Source organism: Gymnoscopelus braueri, assembly GCF_963280865.1.
Source record: "Gymnoscopelus braueri genome assembly, chromosome: 2".
In the NCBI taxonomy this organism is placed as follows: domain Eukaryota; kingdom Metazoa; phylum Chordata; class Actinopteri; order Myctophiformes; family Myctophidae; genus Gymnoscopelus; species Gymnoscopelus braueri.
The window spans coordinates 42,752,422-42,770,231 of NC_137604.1; positions in this window are offsets into that span (position 1 = coordinate 42,752,422).

Genomic DNA, 17,810 nt, shown 5'->3' on the forward strand with positions numbered 1-17,810 from the left:
TTCCCAATGGGCGGTAGTGACGCGCCCATCTGGTGAAACCCGGAATTACACTCAATGTAAACAGGAAGTAAGCGAGGGTGAAACAATGGCATTCGGCCATAGACGGCATTAAAACACTTCTTTATTGAAAGATATGGATTATTACATTAAACTACTACCCCGTAGCGAGAGTTAACATTTGGGGCATGGAAGCACCTTCATTTTTTATTTGTACATGTTTGGAGTGTCTACGGGGTATAGTGCTGAAAGTCTCTGTGTCCATGGGGGGTGAACCCTACAACTCTCGTAGATTGAAAACGTCAGAATCATAAATACGTCTACGAGAGTTGTATTCTACAGCTAATGCGATATACAAGACCACAAGTAGCCTACCGCGAATGAGACGCGTTGTGAGCTTGTAGATCTGCTCTGATGCGGTGCACTGTGTGTGTGTGTGTGTGTGTGTGTGTGTGTGTGTGTGTGTGTGTGTGTGTGTGTGTGTGCGTGTGCGTGTGCGTGTGTGTGTGTGTGCGCGCGCGCTGCGCTGCTCAGGAGCGCAGCTGGCTGTTGGAGAAAAACACTGAATTGACATATGAAAATGTTGCCTTCAAAGATTGGTGTGGATAATGTGGGAAGGGTCTAATTATTTTATATTGATCTTTTTTGGGGTCACATTATTATATTTAGGGCTATCTTTTTTTAGGTCACATTATAGCTTAATATGGAACATGAACATCTCGCCATCAGATTGGATTGCCATGTCTGTCAGGCTGTCAGACTGTCTGTCTGTCTATCTCGAGACAGAAAAACAGAGAGACATGATAGTATTATAATTTTCGGGGAACCATGACTTCATCACAACCCATCAATCATCATTGAATGAATAGGCACTTGGAGAGAGAGAGAGAGAGAGAGAGAGAGAGAGAGAGAGAGAGAGAGAGAGAGAGAGACAAGTGCGTGTCAGATAAGTGGCAGGCCGGCAGCGGACCACGGACTAAACATCTAATAGGCCTATAGGCTACACATGAACATTTTGCAAGGGCTGTTCTGGTATATACTTTAATTCATCAACGTGATGAAAGCGACCAAATAGGCTATTTCCGTGGTGGACACCAGCCTAGGGTTAGACTTGCACAGCAGTTCATTGTCTGTCCATTGTCTGAGAAGCGCAGTGCTGATCCAATAATACAACTCATAATGACTACAGGCGTCGAAATTAAAACCTGTCCCATCCATAGAAGCCAATCTATAATAACGCATAACAATGAAGTAACTGGAAATCTGATTTCCAGTTATATTTATTCCCATGATTTGCTCTTAGGATGAATTAAACCCCGTATTTAACCAGGTCAATCTAAATGAGATTAAAGTTTATTATCTATTACATTAACATTGTAAAACGCATATGAAAAACACACCAATGGGAGACAGATTCTATAACACTTTGAATTGTATCAAAATGTGTGAAATCGTTATCTAGACGAGCAGGTGAGATGTGGTTTCGCTACTTTTTTCTTTCTGTTTTTCCTCTCTCCTTTTTGAGAGAGAAGGATAATTGTTGCGCTCTGCAGTCATGTAACACAGAAGTAATACCTCTATGGCATAAACGCATATGTTTATTGTTGTTGGAAGGGAGCTTGGCGCATTTGGGGAGCATATAGGCATTTGAAAACATGGTCACAATTGGACCCGTTGGAAAGCCAGAGCGGCACCATTGATTTGACACCATAGGCTATACTGTACAGCTGTTTATTGCCTTGAAATAGAAGATTATTTAAGAGAAAATACTATAGCCTAGGGCTAGGCCTACATGTTACTGATGATAATATATTTGCAATGATGCTAAATGAAGCAAATTCGTGTCAGATCAAAGCCACGTACGGTGATGCCCTGCACCATGCACTCTGCTTAAAAGCCGCTGTTGCTTAATTGCTTTATCAATGGATATTGATAGAATATACAGTGATGAGCTGTACACGAAACAAAAGCTAAGGTTCCAAAGAACTTAAAATTGATTTGATTTGAGAGAGCTCTAAGTGTTAGAAGACACCCACGACCGCCGAGTTTTTGGCACCGACCGCGCCGTGATTGCGTAATTCCTTGCGTAATTCATTCATATCAGGAAATAATGAAAGAATCCAGCCATGGGCCAGATAAACATACAAAGCTTAGATTTCACGGATTCTGGCGTTCTTTTTATTTTAATTTTTGGTTATGATCTGACTGAGTATTAGCTAATATAAAAATCGCCTCGAACCTCCGGAAAAAGACGAGAAGAGTGCATGGCGCGGTGATCAACCAAACCCGATGTTGGAATCATACTGTACAGTTTATAATTGCCTTGAAATAAAAGATTATTTGACAGAAATTAATACAGCCTATATGTTACTGATGACTTGGAATTAAATTTTATTGCAATCAATGCAATATTGATTGCAAAGGACAGGATTCAAGAATGGAGACTTGGAGAGGGACAGCGCACCTTCTGTGCGTAATTGCAGAAAGCCACTTCATAAATTGAATCACATATCAGGAGAGGTAACTGAATTAATTAATACAAATATTTTATTTTTTTTATTTTAAGACTTACACGTGCATATGAGGCGTTCTGTGCAGGGCAGAGTTATGTCACAAGGGCACACGATGCGTTATGTACAGAGCTCAGTTATGTCACACGGGTAGGTGAGGCGTTCCACGCAGCGCGCACCAAGGTGGCACAGCACCCACTCATCTCTCCGCGCCTCGCCTAGTCGCGTGACCAAATAAATCATGCGTGCGTTGACGCGTGCCTTTGCTACAGACGCATGAATCTACACGTAGACGTGTTACCCTGTAGGTCAAGATGCAGTGGTTGCACTGTTACGCGTGAACGCGCGCGTGCACGTGTTCCCATTGTGAGTCAATGGGAAAGTACACTACACGTCTATGCGGTTCTGTGCAACACAAAAAAAAAAGTACACGATTACAGGACAGGGGGTGTGCTTACGTGGCACTAATGGAGCCCCATACACACACACACACACACACACACACACACACACACACACACACACACACACACACCATTCACAGCACAGTGTGCAGTACGTCATCTCATATGATTGTGTGTGTATCATTTATGTGTATGGGTGTATTTGTGTTTGGGTGAGAGGAGGTGGAGAAGGGACACAAGTTATAAGCATCTAATTAAAGAAAAGCAGGGAGTCAGAAGAAAGTGAGAGAGGGCAAGACAAAGAAAGATGAATCAACATGGAATTTTCCATGACCTCCAGCTGATGCAAGCCTGTGTGTGTGGGTGTGTGTGCGTGTGCGTGTGCTTGTGCGTGCGTGCGTATATGCTTGTGCACTACAGGAGCACAAAGTGTATACAAAAATGCCCCGGCAATCCTTAGACAATGTGTTTGCTTTTCAAACACATTGTGCGTGCGCACGCACATACACGCACACACCACACACAATTTTCTGCTGCATATGCAATCGCCTTTGTTTTCTTTTAATACAAGTCCGAAAAGATCTGGTATTGGGATCTGAAAGAGAAAAGGCGAGTGTAGCATCAGAATAGCCCCTCGGAGATAACGCCAGCATGTGCTTTGCTGCCCTGCACTGCATTTTTCTCTCACTCAGGTCCCCTAATGATAACTGATAAGAGAGTCTGAGGCTCCGCACATTCTGCTCTTGGGTGCTCCTGCCGGTAGTCAACAATCTCTGCCGCCTTGCGTCTCTACCACGGTCAACAAATTCTGTGAGTTTACCTTTGGGTGTTTTTTGATGCCTGATTGTACATTGCGGTTTAAACTCTCGCTCTGACATTATGTGCACATCAGAAGATCTCTTGGTCTGAAAACACAGGCCACCAATGTTCATATCGTTACTGGTCTTGCCTCACCTAATCATTAGATTCAATTTTGAATGGCAGGGGCCTCGTACCCATGGGGGATAGGGGTTGCGACACCTGCACTTTCACATAAACATGATTCCACCCCCACTTTTTCCTGAAGATTTCCCCCCAACCTTGAGGTAGGCTTGGGATGCGCATGAAACAAAACCAACCTGTCAAGTTGATTGAACGGCCATCCAGCTAAACAGTTACATGCATTAAGAAATGGTGCTTCTGTCACTCACCACTGCCAGGCTGTATTAATTGGGGGGATTAACATAATAAGTTAAGAAGTATGACTAATACAGCTACTGTATTTAACTCGTTAGTAATGGAAAAAGCAGTCTACCAAACAGACTCGTTTCGGCACGCAGGCCTTTGTCAGTGTTAGTGGGTATAACACTGACGAAAGCCTGTGTGCCGAAACGCGTCAGCTGCTGGGGATTATAAACGAAAACTCCCAAGACCTCTACAGAGAGTGCGGATTGTATCTTCCTTTTTACGTATTGCCTGAATCTGCACCCAGTATATTCAGCTTCTCCAGACTGTCCTCGAGTCGTACTGTGTGAGTGAGGAGAAATTGACTGTGATCTGTCTTTGCTGAGATTGTCCTTCCTGCGATCCAGTCTAGAATCAACTTCATTCGATTGTCCAGTCAATAGTGAGTGCTATAGTGTTATAGTAATTTCTGGCCAATCGGAAATTTGATTTTGTCTGCTACTGTATGTACCATCTGATTGGACAGAACACAACCTCTGCTCTCGACCTTGCCGAATGTGTCTACCAAAGCGTGGACTTTTAGTTTGGAGACTATGCTGTCTTGATATGCTCAGGCTAACATTAGAATGATTGTCCATGACATGAGAATGTTTGCCCTGAGTCAAGTTTGATTAACTGCAGTCTGAGCAAATAAAGGACCCATCAAACTGGGTAAAGTCAAGCAGAAAAAGTGTGGAACTAGAAAAAGTGCTCCTCGGAGCACGGGTCTCCGACAGGTCAGGTAGGTTATTGTGGGCCAGCAATGTTCTGAAATCACCAATCAGGATGGAATATGAAAAATCTGATGGATATGTCTTGATCATTTATATAGAGATAATGTGTACCGATTTGCATGATGTTTGGACAAAAGTTGTGGGAGTAATAAAAAATAAATCTGGCTCCTGGTGGCGCTATAATAGGGCAATTTTAAAAGGGTGGCATTTGGTCCTCAATGTAGTGCGAATGTGTGGCAAAATTTCACGGAAATCGCACACTGTGTTCAAACTTTGGAAGCCAATCTTAGCCAATCAGGATGGAATATGAAAAATCTGAAAGACCGGTTTCGTTTAATGACTATAGAGATACTGTGTACCGATTTTTGTGATTTTTTTGGACAAAATCTGTAGGAGTACTGTCTAAAAATTGGCCTCCTGACGCTGCTTTAACAGGGGGGCAGAGGTCTGCTCTGGCATCCAGGGAGTGTGTGTGTGCACAGTTTCGCTGCCATCAAGCCAACGGTGCCGGAGATTAGCTGTTCACAGACAAAATGACGGACGGACGGACGGACGGGGTGCAGAACATAGTCTTCGCCATGCCTGCCAGCCTGGCAGAGACAACTAATGTCAGAGAAGAAACGTTAGTGGAAATAAATGAAGGGAGAGTTGTCATAAGCTTGATTTATACTCCATTGCTTGAGGGTGTTTGTGTTGTTACACTGTAGCTTGTAGATCAGTTCTTTTTGACCTTCGTACTACAGAGTATAAATTAGGGTGGAGCCGTGAAAGTCAATTGCACAGTGTCATGATTTATGTACATCGTACACTCAGGCTAGGTTGATGTTAATGATTTAAATATTGTCATGTTGCAGAGTAATTCAACTGAAAGAGTGAATCTGTCAACAGTGTGATCCAGGCGTAAGAGGCTTACTTCATATTAAACAATGTTGATATGTGTACTTGCGTAGCCTAAACTTGTTAGTAAAACATGGCTTGTGGTGCGACCATACTTGTGTCAGTCATCAGTCCTCACATCATTGTAAACCAAGGAGACAAAATATGGAATTATTAACCAAAAGCTGTAAATATCACTGTCATAAAAATTAATTAATTTCACAATTGCTCCTCGCCATGAGCACATGTAATTTGCATTTGCACGTTTATGATGCGAGAAAGTGAGAAGACCACTCGAGGGAGAGAGCACTCTGACAGCACAGACAGACACACATACACACACGTGTGTGTGTGTGTGTGTGTGTGTGTGTGTGTGTGTGTGTGTGTCTGTGTGTGTGTGTGTGTGTGTGTGTGTGTGTGTGTGTGTGTGTGTGTGTGTACACAGAGGTACACACAGTACACAGAGGTACTCTACCTCTACCGGGAGGACAGAGGTTATTGTTAAGGTAGACAGACAGACCAACAATAAGAGGGAGTAAACGGGTAGTAATGTACAGGGATTAAAAACAAGGTTAGGGTCTTGCTTGGCCCTCTGCTCTTGGACCCACGCAGGATTTGCATGGTGCATGGGCTACTAGCAGGTACCTATATAAATGTAGTAAAAATCTAACAATCTTTCCCCAGTACTATGCACAATCAATGTAGTGGTATACTGTATACGGTTTATATACAATTATATGTCTATCTATCATGTTGTCCTACTGTAAATGTGGACAGTAAATCTACAGTGAGTATTATGAGGAATGTACAATCTACAGTATATACAGTGAAAAGCATTTACAGCAGTTTTCCGTAGTAGGCCTGCAATTATAATGCCAGTGAAAATCATGTGCAAAAGTGCCATGGTCACAAGCCTGAGCATGAGTTATTAACCCGAGGACAGTGCAGAACACCCAGTGGCTTCATTGTTTAGCTTCATGGCTACCGGCACAAAGGGCCAACCGATTCGGCCTCCCTTCAGTCTGGATAGCCTCTAGCTTCCTCCTCATTCTCCCCTCCACCTCTACACTGTCCAGTTTCACTTGAACAACGGAGCCAGCCTTCTTCAGTAGCTTGTTCAGTTTGTTACTGTCCCTTGTGTGTTGATGTGAAGGTGGTTGTTGTCACTCCACTTTGCGAAGCTCTCCACCACTCACAGTGTTCAATTCAAACTTTATTCCAGACACACAGGGGGTCCATAGAGTACATGCAAATCCTCAACATCACACAACAAATTAAACAATAAATAGAAAAGAAAAAAAAACATAAAATTCATTAATTCGTTCATCCATGTTGCCATTCATAATGCTGCTGACAATGGCAGTGTCATCGCTGCCGCTTTGCAGTGAGAAAAAGCAGCAACCGACCAGAAACTCAGAACTGGGCGTGTATTCGTACACACAAAGGAGAAGTGGATGTTTCTGACATTTTGTACACTTCCATTTACCAGAAAAACGCTGTCGTTGTGATTTGGGCGTAATACAGTGTCATCTTGAAAGACACAGTTGCTGAACTGTTTTGGGTGATTTGATTGGAACATCTCACATCAGTTACGATTCTGTTCCTATCGGTATATAACGCGGACGGCGCTGAGTCGGCTCAAGCGGACTTTGCAACGTTCGGCACGGCGACTCGCTCGCCTGAGCTCGCTCCACGGTGCCTCCAGTGGCTCAAGTCCGCTTGAGACGGCGCGCCTCCGTCGTTTTTACCAGTTTTTTGTCGAACCGTCAAAAACGCTGAGAACTGGACTTCCGCATTCCTGGAGTGCGGAAGTGCCTGGGAAAGCACCGTTTGACTGGAAGGGTACCCCCTTCAAGTCACCGTTTGACGTTTGGTTAACACATCCACTGCCAAGGGCTAATCTCATAATGTACTCACCAGTGCCAAGGTGTTTTTGTTGTTTTTTTGTTTTTTTCATGTCGCCATAGATCTTGTTAAAATCCTTAAGATTGAGCGCTACACGGTCTGTTTACATCCGCGCGATCTCCCTGTATCTCCCAGTGAAAACCACGTGTCAAACGGGGCATCCATGTTTGAGTTAGAGCGGATTACGTTAAACAGTGAAATGCGAGGAGAAAAAACTACAGGAAGAGAATTGAGTTTCAGTTTCGTCTGTAGAATGGGAGCGGGCGTGCTCGTCAAAACCGGATCCCAAATAATTCTATTTCCTGTCATCAAACCGGAAACGGAAGTGGATCAAAAAAATTCTGAAAGTGCACCCGGACCGCGCATGCGCGAAAAGACCGCAGCCCGTAGGGCTACGGTCTCGGCGCTTAACAGTTGGATTTAACGGCCCGTAGGACTACGGTCTTGGCAGTTAATGTGTTAATAAGTCACAATATGACTTTTGGGGGTGAGACAGTGTTGGTTTGAGAGACCAATCTGTTTCTTTATTCACTCTCTGTCTCCATGTCATGTGTAGTCCACACACACACACACACACACACACACACACACACACACACACACACACACACACACACACACACACACACACAGATCTGAAGTCTCATTCCTGAGACTATTGGGCATGGTCTGCCATCTTTCTTATATTGCTGTGTACATCTCATCCTACATGCATTACTTTTCAGTTCTATGGACGATTGACTGTCAACTTGTGTAGCCGTCATGTTGATGACATTACAGTGCTTACTTCATTTTGTGAAGTACTTGCAAAGCGGCAGTGAAAACCCAACACTTACGAATGACCACTTTTGATTGACTGGTGATATAAACATAATTGACACAAGGAATTAACAATCACACTTTGCAGATTGCATAGAACCGAAAATGACATAATTGTGCTCAGAATCTTTTATATTGGGGCTGGGATGGTTGTGCCCAGATATCGCAATGTATTAGGCTAAAACATTGTAATGTCATGTTTGTCTTAGTGATGACAACATGACACCTCACTGCTTTTCAATGTGTTAACAGTCCAAAGATGTGTTTCCATATCCTGTCCAGTCTGGCTCTACTGTTATGATGTAATGATAACCCTTTTTCCAAGCCCAGATTAATGGACAGTCTCACAGGGCTGTAGCCCAGGAGCCCAGAGCTCCAGGGGGGCTGGGGGCCCACAAGCGGCAATCAATCACACTTATTTTTTCTTTTTTTTTGCTGTGTGTGGGTGTGGGGGACATGGCAGGAATCATAAGGCAGGTTGATGAATTGTCCGCTGGGGCCTAAAATATGTCGGGAAAAGAAAGCTTTTCTGTGAATATCGTAATTGTCTATGTAACCAATCCCAGAAAATCGAATCCATCCTTCAGCATTCAGACTACAAATGAAGCACTCGACTTGCAAGATGACTTTGCAGAGTGAAGTGCTTTTCAAATAATTAATTGAAATGAGCTAAAACAATCTGCAAGGGAACATTTATAGCTGATTATTTATTATTTTAACTTCTTTTTATTTGAGAAACCGCAGGATACAGCAGATACTTGCCCCATACTTGATATTCTTTTTTCTAAACTCTCTGTAATCAAAAAGAAAATGACATGACCATGGGACAAAACACACTCAGAGTCATGGAACTGGAATGATTCTCAGCTTGATAAGCAAGAAAGAAGAGCTTCTGAGTGAGTAGCCAAAGTTATTTTATATTAATTAACTTTCACTGCCAAAATAAATAAACGGATCACCGACTGCCAGCAATTTTTTGATTTTCTTACCTTTTCAAGTAGTCACTGAATATTTATCTCTAGTATGATCGATCCCCTGATGGTTGCTTATCACGGGTTTCACAGTGCTTCTGCGGAAAAAAAAGAAAATGTCATCGCGACCCCCGTTCGCTTGTTATAGGCCGTTGAAAATAGCATGTATCGTAAAAATGCATAGTAAAACACAGGAGGCGAGATACAGGCAATTTCCCAAATACGTTAACCAGGATGTGAATGGAGCAGTAAATCTTGGGATCACGTGATCTCCTGGATTTGTGTGCATCTGGGGATGAAATGGTCACTCATGTGATAGCGAAGAGTGCCATCAAGTGGAAACACCCCCCAAAAAAAGTCTGCAAAATCGTCCTTGGCATGTGTGGGCCTTAGGAAAAAAAGTCGTCAAAGTCGTCCTTGGCCGTGAATGAGTTAAGCTCTCACCAACTGAATGTGAACTTCTAATGCTGATGCAACATGTTTAGTTCCGCACTTGGTTTTATTATGCCAAAGACAGAATTAGTAGATTTGAGTACTATCAATGATCGTTGGTGTACATGTCATGTAATTCGGGTGACAGCGAGAAGTGATGCCCGTCATGTACACAGCCCCTTTTCCCCAGTAAGCTCCCTAGGAAACGTGTGGATAGATGTTATTTTCTGCCTTTGTCTGGATAAAATAAAGGCACTGTCCATGGTGCTGAAACATTGTGATGTGTTTGCTTCCGGGGGTGGGTTTGGGTGGGCAGCCTGGTCAAAGGAATCCAGCTCTGATTATATCCCTTACCTCCATTGCCCCTTTTCATATTGGCACACAACCCCAAAACATCATTCCTCAGACAAATTGAAAGAGGTAGGGCCTCCTGGCAGAGATTTGCACTCTAGTGAGCGCCTCTCTCTAGTGTTTCTCTTTTCCAACTGCACCCTATCAATCTAATCTAATCTAAACGTAACCAAAGGTTTATTAATCGACCACCTCTGAATTCACTATTCCTATGAATAAGAAGTCATACTTTTTGACTTGTCGGACATAATTTCAGGATGTCTTATGACTGGACATACCATGGAAAATTGGTTGAATTAGGAAATGTGATTTAGACCAATGCAATCAGATGTCTATTTCAGTGCTGATATCACATGCTTTGAAGGGAAGAGATTCAATCCTTTCAGCGTTTCTTATTTTGCTTAGAATCATGATAATATGAGGCAAGTTAGAGATAAGATGGAATAAGACTTTATTAATCCCAGATAGGTGTAATTCCAGATGGGTAATTCAGTTGGTCAATTAGCCAACAGCAGAGTAAGCGTACAAGTACAGTAACTAGAAAATAGTGCTCCTTGGAGCGTAGATCTGCGCCAGGCTGTGTTGCCTATACCCAGGGCTGTGTCCGCCGTGGGGTGAAGCCGTCGGACACGAGGAATCCAAAGATTTACTGCTCCATTCACTTCCTGGTTAAAGTATTAAAGGAATATTCTGAATCTCAGCTCCTGTGTTTTACTATGTATTTTTGAGCGAAACATGGTATTTTCAACTGGGTATATCTTAACTGATATATCTTTATGACTCCAGAGATTGTGTACCGCGTAGTAAAAAGTGTGTTTTAAAAAAAAACTTAACATTTCGGAAAAGCTAGTGATGCACAAATGGGTGGGGCTTATATGAGGAGTTGTGTCATGATCCAAGGAATCCAGGGGGAAACGAGGGTTATAGGCCTAAACGTGAAGCAGTCTGTTATAGCGCCACTATGAGTCTGAAAATTTTGGGGTTGAGGTTCTTCCTTGGCATACTGGGAAGTTTCACACCGATCAGTCCAGCGGTGCCGGAGCTTAGCTGTTCACAGACGGACAAACAGACAGATGGACGAACCGGGGCAAAAACATAATATCCGCCTCCCGGCCATTCCGGCCTGGCACAGGTAAAAATGCAAGTCACAACAAAAACAGGGTAGAAAGCACAGCGAAACTTTGCTTTAACAAGGTGAAACTCACTCTGTGTAAAGCGTATTCTTTCAGGGTTCAGCTCTGAAAACCATGAATTTGCTTGTATTTGAACAGGGAGACGTATGAACTTGAATAAAGTAATATCTCAAAACAACAGTGCAGTTCTCGCCTATTGAACTAGTGAGCTGAGTTGGTACTGTACATTGACCATGAGCACTAAAAGAGGAAGAGAATCCTTGCTGTTTACACCACTAGGAAGGGGTAGGCTAAAAGCAACTTGAATTGGTAAAAACTGAATCCATGGATTTTTTTTTAGCTAGCTACAGTAACTAATAGCTATTTCTTTGAAAGATTCTGTGGTTTCCCAGGGTAACTGGGAAAAGGATGTTCACAAAGGTTCCAGACAACACTGTTATTGTTAAGACTTACAGAATAGACTAAACTATATTGAATTAATATACTATGCTCACTACTGTACTTACTACTATCAATACTATGGTGTATGTAATATACTATAACTGACAAATAGGTACCAATAACTGGCTTGACATACATTTGTGTTTTAATATAAAAAAATATATATATTAGAACCCTAAAATATTTAAACCCTTGTTTCAAATTTCTCTTGTTTGTCATTGTGAAAATACACTGAATCTCCATTGATCAGTCATTATTATTCATAAAGTACAGTATTGCATATTTCTTTGATAAAATACAGTGCAATACACTTAAGTCAGTTACAGTGACAACTACAATAACTAGTTCAGTAAATACATAAAAATACATAAATTGTAGCTTGAACAAGGGGGAATTTAACAACAATCGCTAAATAAGACAAATCCAATAAGAACTCCAGAATTGTTTATATTTAAACTAGGACTCAGTGGTAGGACAATTGTGTGTTTTTTGGAGTTGACTCATACTATAGCTCTACTGAAGCCTGTATTGTATGTTGAGTCATACTGTATTTGCTCCATACTGTATCAAGCTTTCTGAAGGGCAAAGACTGAAGGCTAATTTAAACCTTGTCACACAGTTGTGTTGTACAACAGGAATGACTTATTTTGACTAAAAGAAGCATCATCACTTTTTCAGTCATGTATAAATATTATTTACTCTTAACCCACAGCCAAAACCACACTGAGATACATTGTTTTAAGCTGCTAGATTTTTGGCTGTGTTTGGATGTTGTTAGCTCACCCCTGACTTCACAGATAAATATACAGTAAATAGAAGGAAGAGAAGGCATTGGGTTTACTAGTGAATTACTAGTCAGGTGATCCGACTGCTCAGCAGATACAAATAAAAGCCTTTTCATTTACAGTATGTAAATAAATACATAATGTTTATGATGGCTTGATTTTTGGTATAGCCCCTACTAGCCGCCACTGAGAGGTATTCAAAGCTGTGGGTGCTCGTTTTGAGCTGGTTTCCTCTGCCATCCAATCCCATTCAATTAATTTAGATTTCTCTCTGATTTATGATCAGATATTGATCTCAACAGACAGAAGAGGATTAAGCATAAAAACATAAACACATGGCCCGGGCCGCAGCGTGGCGGTCCAGGCACCCTAGGCTGCAATGCCAGCCTGACAGCGTGTCGTCGGTTCGACTCCCGATCCCGACGACCTTTGCTGCGTGTCACCTCCCCATCTCTCTCCCCATTTCCTGTCAGACTACTGTAATCTATCAATAAAGGCAAAAAAAGAAAGAAATATCTTTCAAAACATAAACACATAGTAAAGGCATATCAGCAAACCTGAATAAATTACAAAGACCAAAATGTAAAAGTTAAACTCTCAAAATGAGCAGATATACAGTAGGTTTGAAATTTGTACAGTGTACAGTATAAACGTATACAGCTAATGTAGTTACTAACCTGCCTGAATTCCACAGGGAGAATGAAGAGTTAAACTAGGACTGCTAACAAACAACATCTTTCTAGGAAAACAGCGTTGAATAACAAGCATTGAAAATGGCATATTTCCTTTGTTGTGTTATTTTGCTTTGCTCTTCCCTGACGAGATAAGTGTGACGAATGCTGATTAAATCACAACTTGGTGTTTGTGTTTGCAAACAAGGCTCCAAGGTTAGGACATTCACCTTGATGATGCAATCGACATTCTAATGCCGCCATAAAACGCCTCATTCTGTCTGGGGGGGTGTGTGTGTGTGTGTGTGTGTGTGTGTGTGTGTGTGTGTGAGAGTGTGTGTGTGTGTGTGTGTGTGTGATCTCACATCCTTATATAATGGTAAATACTCTTAAGTAAATATACCTTAAATTGTACTTAAGTAGAGTATTTGAGTAAATGTGCTTAGTTATTTTCCATCACTTCTACTTAGCATACTGGTGTCTGATGCGCTGGCTGCCTTCATCAGTCCATTTCGTCCATACCTCGGACCACAATGGCCTGTTAATTCCCTGTCACTTTATGTTCGCTTATGTAATAAGATCGAACCTGTGTGAGATGGAACCGCACATGAAAAACTTCTGTCTCCCCCTGCTTTTTATGGATCTTCAGCTACTGAGTAATGTTAAGTGAGCCTCTCTTTTTGAGCAGAATAATGTGTGAAAGTGACCAGGCGTCGTGGGCTGATCAATTGTTGTTTGCATGCCAGGAGTCTGCTCACTAGATAAAATGCACCTCTTGGATGCCATCCAGGAATGTTGTCCAGTGCAGATTTTACATTACTGAGCTCGGGGGCATACAAATGTTCATTAATACATAAAAATCAAGCCATATGGAGGGCTTTGCACAGACTGGGTGGTTTTATCATTGTCATTGCCCATTTCTTCCCAACACACACTGTAGTGTATTTGAACCAAATGTGAAAATGGAAAGTACAATTCTTCAGTACAACTCTTTTTAGTTATGTGAAACAGTTTGCCTTAGGCAGTAAAGAATACAACCTCCACGTGGCCTCCCCCGCAAGTACATAGCTAAAAAGTAGTTGCAAGGTTGCATGCCCTTTAAGCGAAACAAATGTCTTCACAACGTCAACCGACGCCAGCCCCAGCGCTAGCGCTTCTCCAGCTCAACGTAGAAGGTCTCACCATTGCCAAGATCAACATCCTTGATCTTGTTGGTTGGTTTAGCCAGCAAAAACAACGTGACAGTGATCACCCTGCAGGAGACCGTAGCAACAATGTTCCATCTCTACAACAAGGAAGCAACCCAAGAAATTAACATCATGGTTGACAGTGCCCAGCTACAGTCCCAGCCCTCCCCGACATACCTCGGTGTGAAGCTTGATAGAACACTGTCCTTTACACAACACCAGTGTCAAGGCAAAGACCACCGCCTGTCGTGCTGATACGCTGTATAGCCGGTACTACATGGGGAGCCACCACAAAGACCCTGCGCATCTCCACAAGGCCCTGGTGTTCCCTGCCGCTGAGTACTGTGCCCCAGTCTGGAGCGTAGCCCACACCTCCAAGGCTTCCTGGGTGAAGGCAAGATAGAGGTAACAGTGGAAGGCAGCAGAACCATCTAGGCTTCACCACTACATCGTAGATCCAACAGATGTTCTTGGCCAGCACCTCCCCTGCAAGGAGTGGACAACCCTCAATCGCCTGAGGACAGGTGTGGGATGTTTTGGTGCAGCAATGCAAAAGTGGGCTCTCACAGACAGTGCCCACTGTGAATCCGGGGGATCCACTACAGACTGTGGAACATGTGATGAACAGCTGCCCCAAATACCGGCCATCGAATGGTGATCGGGGCGTAATTGACCTAGACGATCGATGACACTGGACTGGCTTATCGCAAAGGAGCTGAAGGTCTAAGGAACACGACAGAAGAAGTAGTCTATCCTGATTTAATGCTACTGCAATATCAGTCTGCTAATTCAACACAACTTGCTACCCACGTAACATCAACATTTTTCATGTAACCGTCTCAAGAGTTAGACTCAGTATTAAAACCTCAATACGCAGACAGACACACACAGGACTGAAAACATTATCATGCAGGATTGAAAACACAATCTTCCCAGTGCCTAAGGCCTGGTGGATACAATAACAAATAAGTTATTTATGGCAGAACAAAAAAGAAAAGAATGAGTGGCAAAAAGATATATGAATGTGAAGAAAATTATGAAAGGGCCTACTCTGTGTGGAGTTTGCATGTTCTCCCCATGTCCCCTAGGGTAGGTACCCTCACAAAAACATGCAGTAATCCTGATCACTATACTGCCTCCCCCTGGTCAGCCGGGGCGCCTGATGGAGGGGAAAGGAACTGGTTGGAATAACGTGTTCCTTCCACGCGCTACGTCCAACCAGGGAAACTCCCCCCTGTCAGGTGATAAGAAGCGGTCTGCTAACTCCTCATGCATTGAAGGAAGCATGAGCTGAGTTCGGGGCTCTGCCCAGGCTGGCAGAGGGAGAGTAGTGCCCAGGATTACATGCTTCGGCATTGGCACTGGGTGAAAATTAGGGGTTACAAAATCGTGGGATAAAAATGTAGGGAAAAAATTATAATTTATGAATAGAATTAAAATGTGTGTAGTACATCAATAAGTGTAAATTAAATAAATAAATAACAAATATGACTTGTATTGTATATTGTGTTAGTAAAAATGTAGCTCTGACCCGGTCAGCGAGCACTGTGGTGGGGTTGGGCCATCCCTGGCCAGGAAATGTTGGTTTCCTATGAGGGAATTGTGGGAAGCAGAGTTTTTCCTGTCCTTGGAGGCTGATGAGAAGCAAATGACAGGCTTCTTTCACTTTGGGAAATGGAAGACCTAACTGACACCGGAGGGAATTCTTTGAGCCAGACAGCCATTTTAATCAGCTGCTGGGGAAAGGTTTCAAATCAATTTTGGGGTTTTTGGTTCCTACAGTATCTATCACAAAGCCTCCTCTTCATTTTGCGTGCGAAGTGGAGAATTTCTTTACCATGTGGGCGTGTCTTTAGTGTAGGACATACGATTTGTATTCTATGTTAAGAAAAAAAGAAAAACTGTCTCTGGTGTCACAGCAAATTACTTCCTGTCTTAGAAGGGGTCATTTCCTGTTTGGAGTGGCCCATATGTCATCTCTCCACTTTCACCTCTCATCCACATGTGGTATGATGTGGGTTATGGAGTACAGTGTCGGGGACTGTCCATCCTCTTTCTCTCATCCCATTTTTAGTCCGAACATGAAAATTGTGTCTTGTTTTGACACTATGGCGTTTTAGTCATTCGTTTACATTGCCAAAGCAAGTGTCAGGTAAAAACAACCAAAAACTAAGAAATGTACAATTACAATTTTCTCTATCTGTCTCCCTCTCTCTCTCTCTCTCTCTCTCTCTCTCTCTCTCTCTCTCTCGCTCTCTCTCTCTCTCTCTCTCTCTCTCTCTCTCTAGCGTGCAGTGATTTGGTGTCCTTCATCAGAGACAGGAAGCCCAGTGCTGTGGTCCAGGTGGCTGTGTTAGACCCCTGCCAGCATCACATCATCGCCCACGCCTGTACAGAAGTAGTGGAAGTAAGAGCACACGCAAGCACACACACACACACACACACACACACACACACACACACACACACACACACACACACACACACACACACACACAAACTCTCTCTGTACCCGTGCAGTTTGTAGTTTTGCTGTCTCTCTGGGTCATTGGACTGTGGTTGGAGTGGCTCCTTTTTGTATATAAACCATTGCGTTACTGTAGAACAAATGTTACAGTCCCTCTCTGGTGTGTACTACTGTATGTTGGATGTTGTGCATTGCTTGCACTGCTGTTTTTCCGTGTTTGTGTGTGTGTGTGTGTGTAGTGTATAGTGTGTCTGGCTGTGCGTGTGTTTATGGATTCATGGGACGGTGGGTGCGTTTTGTGTGTTTGTAGGAGTTTTTATTCTTGGTGATTTCAACCACTTGCCGTAAGCCCTATACTTTGTCTTATGACAAATATCGAAGATTTCAGTCTACAAGCTCACAACGCGTCAGGATGCGACAAGATAAAGTGACGTGCTACAAGGATGCATTTTGTATTCGAAACAAGGTTGATTTTTCACTGCAAATAACCCAGTGAGCCATAGTCGGCTATTAGACCTCCGTCTAAAATACGGTTATAACTGGTCTAACAGTGAACGTTTTTTAGACGTCTAGGCTTAGCCTAGACGTTGATTAGCAGTTTTTAAAGCGTCTATATATAGACGTCTATATTATAGACGTAATTTAAACGGCTATAATATAGACAGTCTATGAATAGACACTTAAAAAACTGCTAATCAACGTCTAGGCTAAGCCTTGACGTCTAAAAAACTTTAACTGTTAGACCAATTACAACCCGGTTTTAGCCTAGCCCTTAGACGTATTTTAGACGTCTAATAGCCCGAAAAATGCTCAGTGGGAAAGGCATCAACCTGTATGAATGAGGCATCAACGTGTATGAATGAGACTACACTGCACAGTATGAATAGTTTAATCCAAAATATTCACAGGCGCATTTTGTATATT